This window comes from Lactuca virosa, chromosome 6 (genome assembly GCF_052849685.1).
Source record: "Lactuca virosa cultivar CGN04683 chromosome 6, Lactuca_virosa_CGN04683_v6, whole genome shotgun sequence".
NCBI classification, from domain to species: Eukaryota; Viridiplantae; Streptophyta; class Magnoliopsida; order Asterales; family Asteraceae; genus Lactuca; species Lactuca virosa.
Window position 1 is genome coordinate 156798753 of NC_136431.1, and position 8040 is coordinate 156806792.

The following is an 8040-nucleotide window of genomic DNA, read 5'->3' on the forward strand; positions in this document are numbered from 1 at the left end:
ATGGGTGAATGGAAGAAAAGGATGCGTGACGACACCGGCCCGGGACTCATACAACCCGCGATTCCCGCAACTGCCACCTTTGAACTTAAGGGCACATACTTGCTCAACTTAAGGAAATCCCTTTCTACGGGAAGGATCATGAAGACGCATACAAGCATCTTGACGAGGTCAATGACATAGCCGACTACTTCAATGTCCCTAATGTGGCTCGCGACACTGTTTTGCTACGTTTGCTACCAGTCACATTCAAGGGATCCGCGAAAGATTAGCTGAAATCACTCCCTCCAGGATCCATCATTACTTGGACTAAAATGAAAGAAGAATTTATAGACCAATTTTGCCCTCCATCAAAGATAGCCAAATTGAAGAAAGCCATTGCCAATTTTGAACAACAAGCTGGAGAGTCACTTTATGAAGCATGGGAAAGATACAAGGGTTTACTAAGAAATTGCCCACATCACGATCTAAACAACCAACAAGAAGTCTCCATTTTCTATGATGGAGTGAATGTGACAACCAGGCAACTCCTTGACTCGCAAGGACCACTCACAAAGAAAGCACCCCCAGTGATAAAGGCTCTAATTGAAGAATTCTCTAAGCACTCTAGAGAATATCACAACCCAAGGAATGACTTAACTCGAGGTGCGGTGAATTCTATTACGGATGACATGGCAGCAATGATGGCAAAATTGGAAAGCATGGACCGAAGGATGACTAAGATGGACCAATCCATCCATGTCATTAGAGTGGGATGTGAAAATTGTGAGGGACCCACCTCACTAAAGATTGTGACCTTGATGAGAACGGGAAACGGAAAGTGCAAGTGTGCTATTCAAGTAGTGATAGGTATGATGACAATTGGCGAAAACCCAAGAAAGAATGGCTACCATATGATGAGTACAAAAAGACAAGGGAGGGAAAATATAAGCAAAAAGATAGAGGCTTTTATCAAAAGGAGGAGCCGGTGTATGAAAAGAAATCAGATTTGGAAGACATGCTTACAAGATTCGTGGCCGCGTCCGAGAAAAGACATAATGATACCGATGTTGCAATCAAAGATCAACAAAATATATTGAGAGAACACCAAATTATGATGAAAGATCAACAAGCTCTGCTCAGGAATCAGCAAGCATCTATTCTAAACATAGAAAAACAGTTGGGCCAACTTGCACAACAAGTGAACGAGAGACGACCGGGTGGTGTCGCACCCCCAAACCAGAATGGCGGAAACATTCGGGGGCGGAGGACTTTAGGTAAGCATCACAACACATGCAATATAGTAATCAAAGTACAAACAACCATTGCATTAATAAGTATAAGTTTTACATAAGTGTTTAAACATTACATATTCAAACACTAAAGTAGGTACAGTAGAAGACAAGAGTCGCGGTACGGTACTAGGTAGTCTTCTCAAAAGCTTCAGGAGTGTACCTGTCTACTGGATTCCTGAGAATACAAGTTATTTGGAAAGAGTAGATCAGCATTTAAGCTGGTGAGTTCATAAGTATTTTAGTTCTGTTAAGTACACTCTATGTTCTTTGGATAAGTTCACTGGTTTCTCCAGGAAATCCTATATTTCCTGAGGTGATTAACTGATAACCTCAATAGTTTCCCTCTATAATTACTTAGTTTATACTGATTATACATAACCCAATATCGAATGGACAGTTAAATGGGTATATCTGCCCTAAGTCCACAACCAAACAAGGAACAGGAAGTAAGGCGGAAGTCACACATTTCATTGTCAATCGGATATTACTTATGTATAACTATGATGTAGCAACTAAGGAATTATAGAATTAACCACTAAAGGTTCTTTATGTTATACTAGTTTACTGAAAGTAAATGACTAGATTCCCATTTGTAAAAGTGGTTTAATCCCATAAACCGTTCTCTTTGTATTAATGTTTTGTATTTGGTATTCCTTTATGAAAACTTGTAACTGAGAGTGTGCCTGGCTCCACCAGCTGTTATTGAAAACTGTATTGAACCATTGTATTTTGTATTCCTTAAACTGGTACTTTGAAGGTGTACTTTAGTTTAGTTGTTTATACACTAACGTATTGTTAATATCTTTTTAATGAGTTATTATAACCATACTATGACGGATGGCCTGAAACAAACGCTTTGTGGGCGTTTAAACTGGTGATAACAATTGCCACTCATCGGCTTATAAGCCTGACTGTAGCTAGCAGCCTGAGCGCGGGGTTGTCAATCCCGATATAGATCTACACACACTTGTTTCGATCCCCGGCTGGAGATTCTGGTTATAATTTCAGGGCTTTTCCTATGTTGTCTAAAATGAATTAAACAGCCTGAACTTAGTGTCTCATAAAAAGCATATAAACGTTACATGTGTATTAGTTTTGAAAACCCAATCATTCTGAAATAATGATTGACAGTATGTTCTTGAATCAAAACCCAATCATTCTGAAATAATGATTGACAGTATGTTCTTGAATTAGAATTTCTAACATGTATTTGATAAGTGTAAACTCTAGATTTGTTCTGTATCAAAACCCTTGTTTCTTGTAAGACTGTGTATTCTAGTATACTTGAATCATGAATTATTGTTCTATGTATAAATTATACCTATTATAATTTATATGTACTTTCTGAATGTGTATTTAACCATGTTTGCATGTAATCCCTTGCTCAGCATGTTACAAAGGTAGTTAAACTGATGAAATAACTATTATATTTATATACATATACAACTTTATATATAAGTAAAATTTAAACGACACTCGGACAAATAACCGGTACTATAAGCCCAAATCCAAACAAGGAAAAGGACCCGGGATGAGTTATCAGTCCTAAGCCTTTTAAATCTTAGTTATATACATACATATATATATATATATATATATATATATATATATATATATATACAAACATGAATTTTGGGGAAAATATAAGATGATAAAAGAGTTTAATGTTTTGAGTATTTTTAATGATTTAATGTCTTTTTATCATGATTTGAAATCATGATTTTATAACACAAAGTTCTTGTGTTATGCTTGTATTCCCCCCCCCCCCCCCCTTAAAACAGTAGAAATTATGAAAATACGGGGGTATGTACTCACTTTGATAAGTGGTGATTCGGGCAGCGTTTCGTTTCCCGTAAAGAGTTTATTTGACGAGAAACCGGCTTAAACCGGGCAGCGTTTCGGCAGGAGAGAGGATAACTTCTCGAGAATTCCGGGGCTCCGGGGCTTGCTTCGGGCTTTAGACACGATACCGGGGCCTTGGGGGTCGTGAGAAAGTTTGGAGGGGTGAAAAATGTGAAAAAGCATGAAATTTGGGGTTAAAATGGTGAAGGAACCGGGAGGGTTCGCACCCTTTATATAGGGCCGAAGCCTCAGACAGGTGGCGATGAGATGATCTTGGTTCGGACAGCTGGCTCAGCGAAGGCGAGTCAGCAGCACACGCGTCGGAAGGAGCGAAGCCCACGTGCGAGGCTCGGACAGGTGGGGGCTTCGGATTTGACCAACCTTCGGTCCAATGGGAGGATGTCACGATGCGAGGGGGGTATCCGAGGGGCATCTCCGGGGTGTCTCTTGCGAGTGCTGTCGGCTGCTTAGTGGACCTCGACTGCGGTCAAATCAGAAGGTGCCACGCAAGGTTCGGTCCTATCAGCAGGTGACACGTGGAGGTCCGCACGTGATGATGACGTGTCCGAAGCCTTGCATGCGAAATTGCCCGGTTTTCCATTTTTCTTGATTTTTGTGCCAAAAACTTGCGAAAATCATAACTTTCGCATACGAGCTCCGTTTTTGACGTTCTTTATATGCACGCGTAGGTAAAATCATACTCTACGACTTTCGTTTAGACTTCATCGGTTAATTTTGAATTTATTTTTAATATTATTATTTTAAACAGACCGGGATGGGAATCCGTTAAAAATTCATAACTTCTTCATCCGACGTCCGTTTTCATCTGTCTTTTTACCGTTGTGCTACTTTTGACGAGACCTTCGATTCTCGTCTAAGTTGCGTCGGCTAAATTTCGATCGATTTATATTTCGAATTTTTAGTTTTCTACTGCTAAACCGAAACTTCGAAAAATCATAACTTCCTCATACGAAGTCAGATTTTTACGTTCTTTTTATGAACGTTCTCGATTTAACATATTCTACAACTTTCATTTAGATTTTTAAGGCTAAAAATCCTTTTATCGAAAATTCACTTTTTACACTGAATAGTGTTTTGTCGGTTTTATCGCGGATTTTCGATTGGTCATAACTTCTTCGTTATAACTCGGATTTCAGTGTTCTTTATGTTTTTGGAAACCTTGTTACAAACTCTACCACTTGGTTCATCCCAATTACGATTATTGATCAATTTATTTTTGACCAAAATTTGACTGGTGTCACAGGTGGACTTCCTAGTAATACCGAAAGTAACCCAAAAGGAGCACATATAAATATCGTGACAACTAGGAGTGGGAAGATTATAACTCCTCTGGCCCCCATTCAGCAAGAAGATCCTAAGCTGGTTCAAGAGGAAGAAGCAGAACATGAAGAATCACAAATTCCCGACCCGACTCGCCGAGTCGAAGTTACGGACTCGACGAGTCCCCCACCTAAACAGAAAAACAAGCCTTCTGTCAAGCCATATCAGCCTCCACTGCCATTTCCAGCTCGAGCTAGACAAGAAAAGAATGATGTTGACTACCAGAAGTTTCTGGAACACATAAAAGCTCTTCAAATTAATATGTCATTCATAAAGGCGGTTGCACAAATGCCTAAATATGCCAAATTCCTCAAGGAGCTTCTAACTAATAGAAAAAAGATGTTCGAGGTAAAGAAAGTGGTCCTAAATGAGAACTGTTCAGCTGCCATGTTGAACAAACTACCTAAGAAGAAGGGTGATCCAGGAAGCTTAACCTTGCCTTGTCAATTCGGAAACTTAGCTACCATCTATGCATTGGCTGATTCAGGGGCAAGTGTAAATCTCATGCCATACTCATTCTTCAAGAAATTAGATCTTCCGGAGCCAAGGCCAATTCAAATGGCAATTCACCTAGCAAATAAAACGGTCACATTCCCAAGGGGAATATGTGAAGATCTATTGGTTAAAGTTGATAAGTTCGTGTTCCCCGCGGACTTCATAGTATTAGATATGGAAGCAGACCCTCAAGTCCCGATCATACTTGGAAGACCTTTCCTAAACACCACGAGTGATATAGTCGACATGCGAGATTCTAAACTTACTCTTCGAGTGGGAGATGAATCAGTTACTTTTGGGGTTGATCAAGCCATGAAGCATGCAAGGGATAGTGATGACACGGCATTCACGGTTGATATGTTGGAAGAGTTAATGGAGGAATGGAATGAAGATGAGCCAAACAAGTCCACCGTCATCCTTGAAGAAGAATTTGATGCTGAAAGAGACCTACTGGAAATAGAGAGATTGCTCGAGGAAGCTGAATATAATGATCTGATCTAAAGTGCAGAACACCTGACTCGCCGAGTAGCCTCGGCTGACTCGACGAGTCCATTCGAAGAAACCCGATCAATCATGAATTTCACCCAGGGCTCGACAAGTCCCCTCACTGGACTCGACGTGTTCAGCATTCAGAACACAAAATCTGAACTTAAGGCTCTACCAAATCACTTGGAGTATGCATTTCTTGAAGATGGGGAACAAAAACCAGTAATTATAGCTGCTGATCTGGCCAAGCATGAAAAAGAAAGCCTTTGTGGAAGTGCTAAGGAAGAGGCAAGGTGCCATAGCATGGAAGATCACCAATATCATTAACTTAGAAGAAGGAGCCAAACTTGTAGTTCAACGCCAAAGAAGACTTAACCCAAACATGCAAGAAGTTGTCAAAAAGGAGGTGGTTAAATTATTAGATGCGGGTATCATTTCTTCGATCTCCGATAGCCCATGGGTAAGTCTGGTGCAAGTGATACCAAAAAAAGGAGGAATGACGGTGGTTACTAATGAAGACAACGAGTTAATTCCAACAAGAACAGTAACCGGGTGGCGCGTTTGCATCGACTACAGAAAACTAAATGATGCCACATGTAAGGATCACTTCCCGTTGCCATTTATCGATCAAATGCTAGAAAGGCTTTCCGGTCATCTATATTATTGTTTTCTCGATGGCTTTTCGGGGTATTTTCAAATTCCAATCGACCCACAAGATCAAGAGAAGACCACTTTTACGTGCCCAAGTGGAACATTCGCATATAGGCGCATGCCTTTTGGATTATGCAATGCACCGGCTACATTCCAAAGGTGCATGATGGCCATCTTTCATGACATGATTGAGAAATTCATGGAGGTCTTTCTGGATGACTTCTCGGTTTTTTGGGTCATCCTTTGAAGATTGCTTATCTAATTTAGATTTGATGCTAGCTAGATGTGAGAAGACCAACCTTGTCCTTAATTGGGAAAAGTGCCACTTCATGGTAAAAGAAGGAATTATGTTGGGCCACAAAGTTTCAAGGAAAGGGATAGAGGTGGATAGAGCAAAAGTTGACACAATAGCCAAATTACCCCCTCCAACAAATGTAAAAGGGGTGAGGAGTTTTCTTGGCCATGCGGGATTTTATCGTCGCTTCATTAAAGACTTCTCGAAGATCACAAGGCCTTTGAATCAACTACTCTTGAAGGATGCTCCATTCGATTTCTCTAAAGAATGTCATGAAGCATTTCATTTATTAAAGGAAAGATTAACCACTACTCCTATCATGATAGCCCCAAATTGGAATCTTCCTTTCGAGCTAATGTGTGATGCTAGTCATTATGCGGTGGGAGCTGTTTTAGGGCAAAGGGTTGATAAACATTTTCAACCTATCTACTATGCAAGCAAAACTTTGAACCCAACTCAAGAGAACTACACTACTACCGAAAATGAGTTGCTAGCGATGGTATATGCTTTTGACAAGTTCCGACCATATTTAGTCTTGTCCAAGACTATTGTCTTTATCGACCATTCCGCTTTAAAGTATCTATTTGCTAAACAAGATGCAAAACCGAGATTGATACGTTGGGTTTCACTTTTACAAGAGTTTGACATTGAAATTAGAGATAAAAAGGGAATGGAAAATGTAGTTGCCGACCATTTGTCAAGATTAGAAAACCCGCATTTGGAGGAGTTGGAAGAAAACAAGATTGGAGATGATTTTCCCGATGAGTATCTTTTAGTAATAGCAGGAGAGGTGCCATGATTTGCGGATATAACTAATTACTTAGCTACTGAATATATTCCAAAAGATTTGACCCGCCAACAAAAGAAGAAATTCTTTTCAGAAATCAAGTACTACTTTTGGGACGAGCCATACCTTTTCCGAAGCTACGCAGACGGAATGATAAGAAGATGTGTATTCGGGAAAGAAAGTCGGGAAATCTTGGAACGCTGCAATAGCGGGCCCGCTAGGGGACATCATGGAGCACATTACACGGCTAAAATGATTTTTGATATTGGGTTTTATTGGACCACAATTTTTAAAGATGTTGCTCAATATGTCAAGCAATGTGATTCATGCCAGAGAGCGGGGAACATATCATCCCGAAATGAATATTTGATGTTTGGGGGATTGACTTTATGGGACCTTTTCCAATGTCAAAAGGGAATAAATATATCTTGGTGGCGGTCGACTACGTATCCAAGTGGGCGGAGGCACAAGCATTACTTACAAATGATGCTCGGGTAGTGGTGCGATTTCTAAAAAAGTTATTCTCAAGATTTAGAGTTCCTAAAGCTCTTATTAGTGACCGGGGCACTCACTTTGCAAATGATCAATTAGCCAAAGTGTTGAAAAGGTATGGGGTACATCATAGGTTTTCCACATCTTATCATCCACAAACAAGTGGGCAAACTGAAGTGACAAATAGGGCGTTAAAAAGGATTTTGGAGAGATCGGTTGGAGGAAATCGAAAGGAATGGTCGGATAAACTTGATGATGCACTTTGGGCCTTTCGAACAGCTTTCAAAACACCTATTGGTACTACACCATATCGGCTAGTTTATGGAAAGAATTGTCCTTTGCCGGTTGAAATAGAGCATAAAGCTTATTGGGCTTTAAAG

General features: G+C 40.1%; 1 non-coding gene across 1 annotated transcript; it reads right to left on the reverse strand.

The window, feature by feature from the left end:
• Positions 1 to 359: 359 nt before the first annotated feature.
• Positions 360 to 466, reverse strand: LOC145123003 (small nucleolar RNA R71). The gene has a single exon (XR_013714884.1). It is a non-coding gene; the product is annotated as a small nucleolar RNA R71 (small nucleolar RNA).
• Positions 467 to 8040: the final 7574 nt, after the last annotated feature.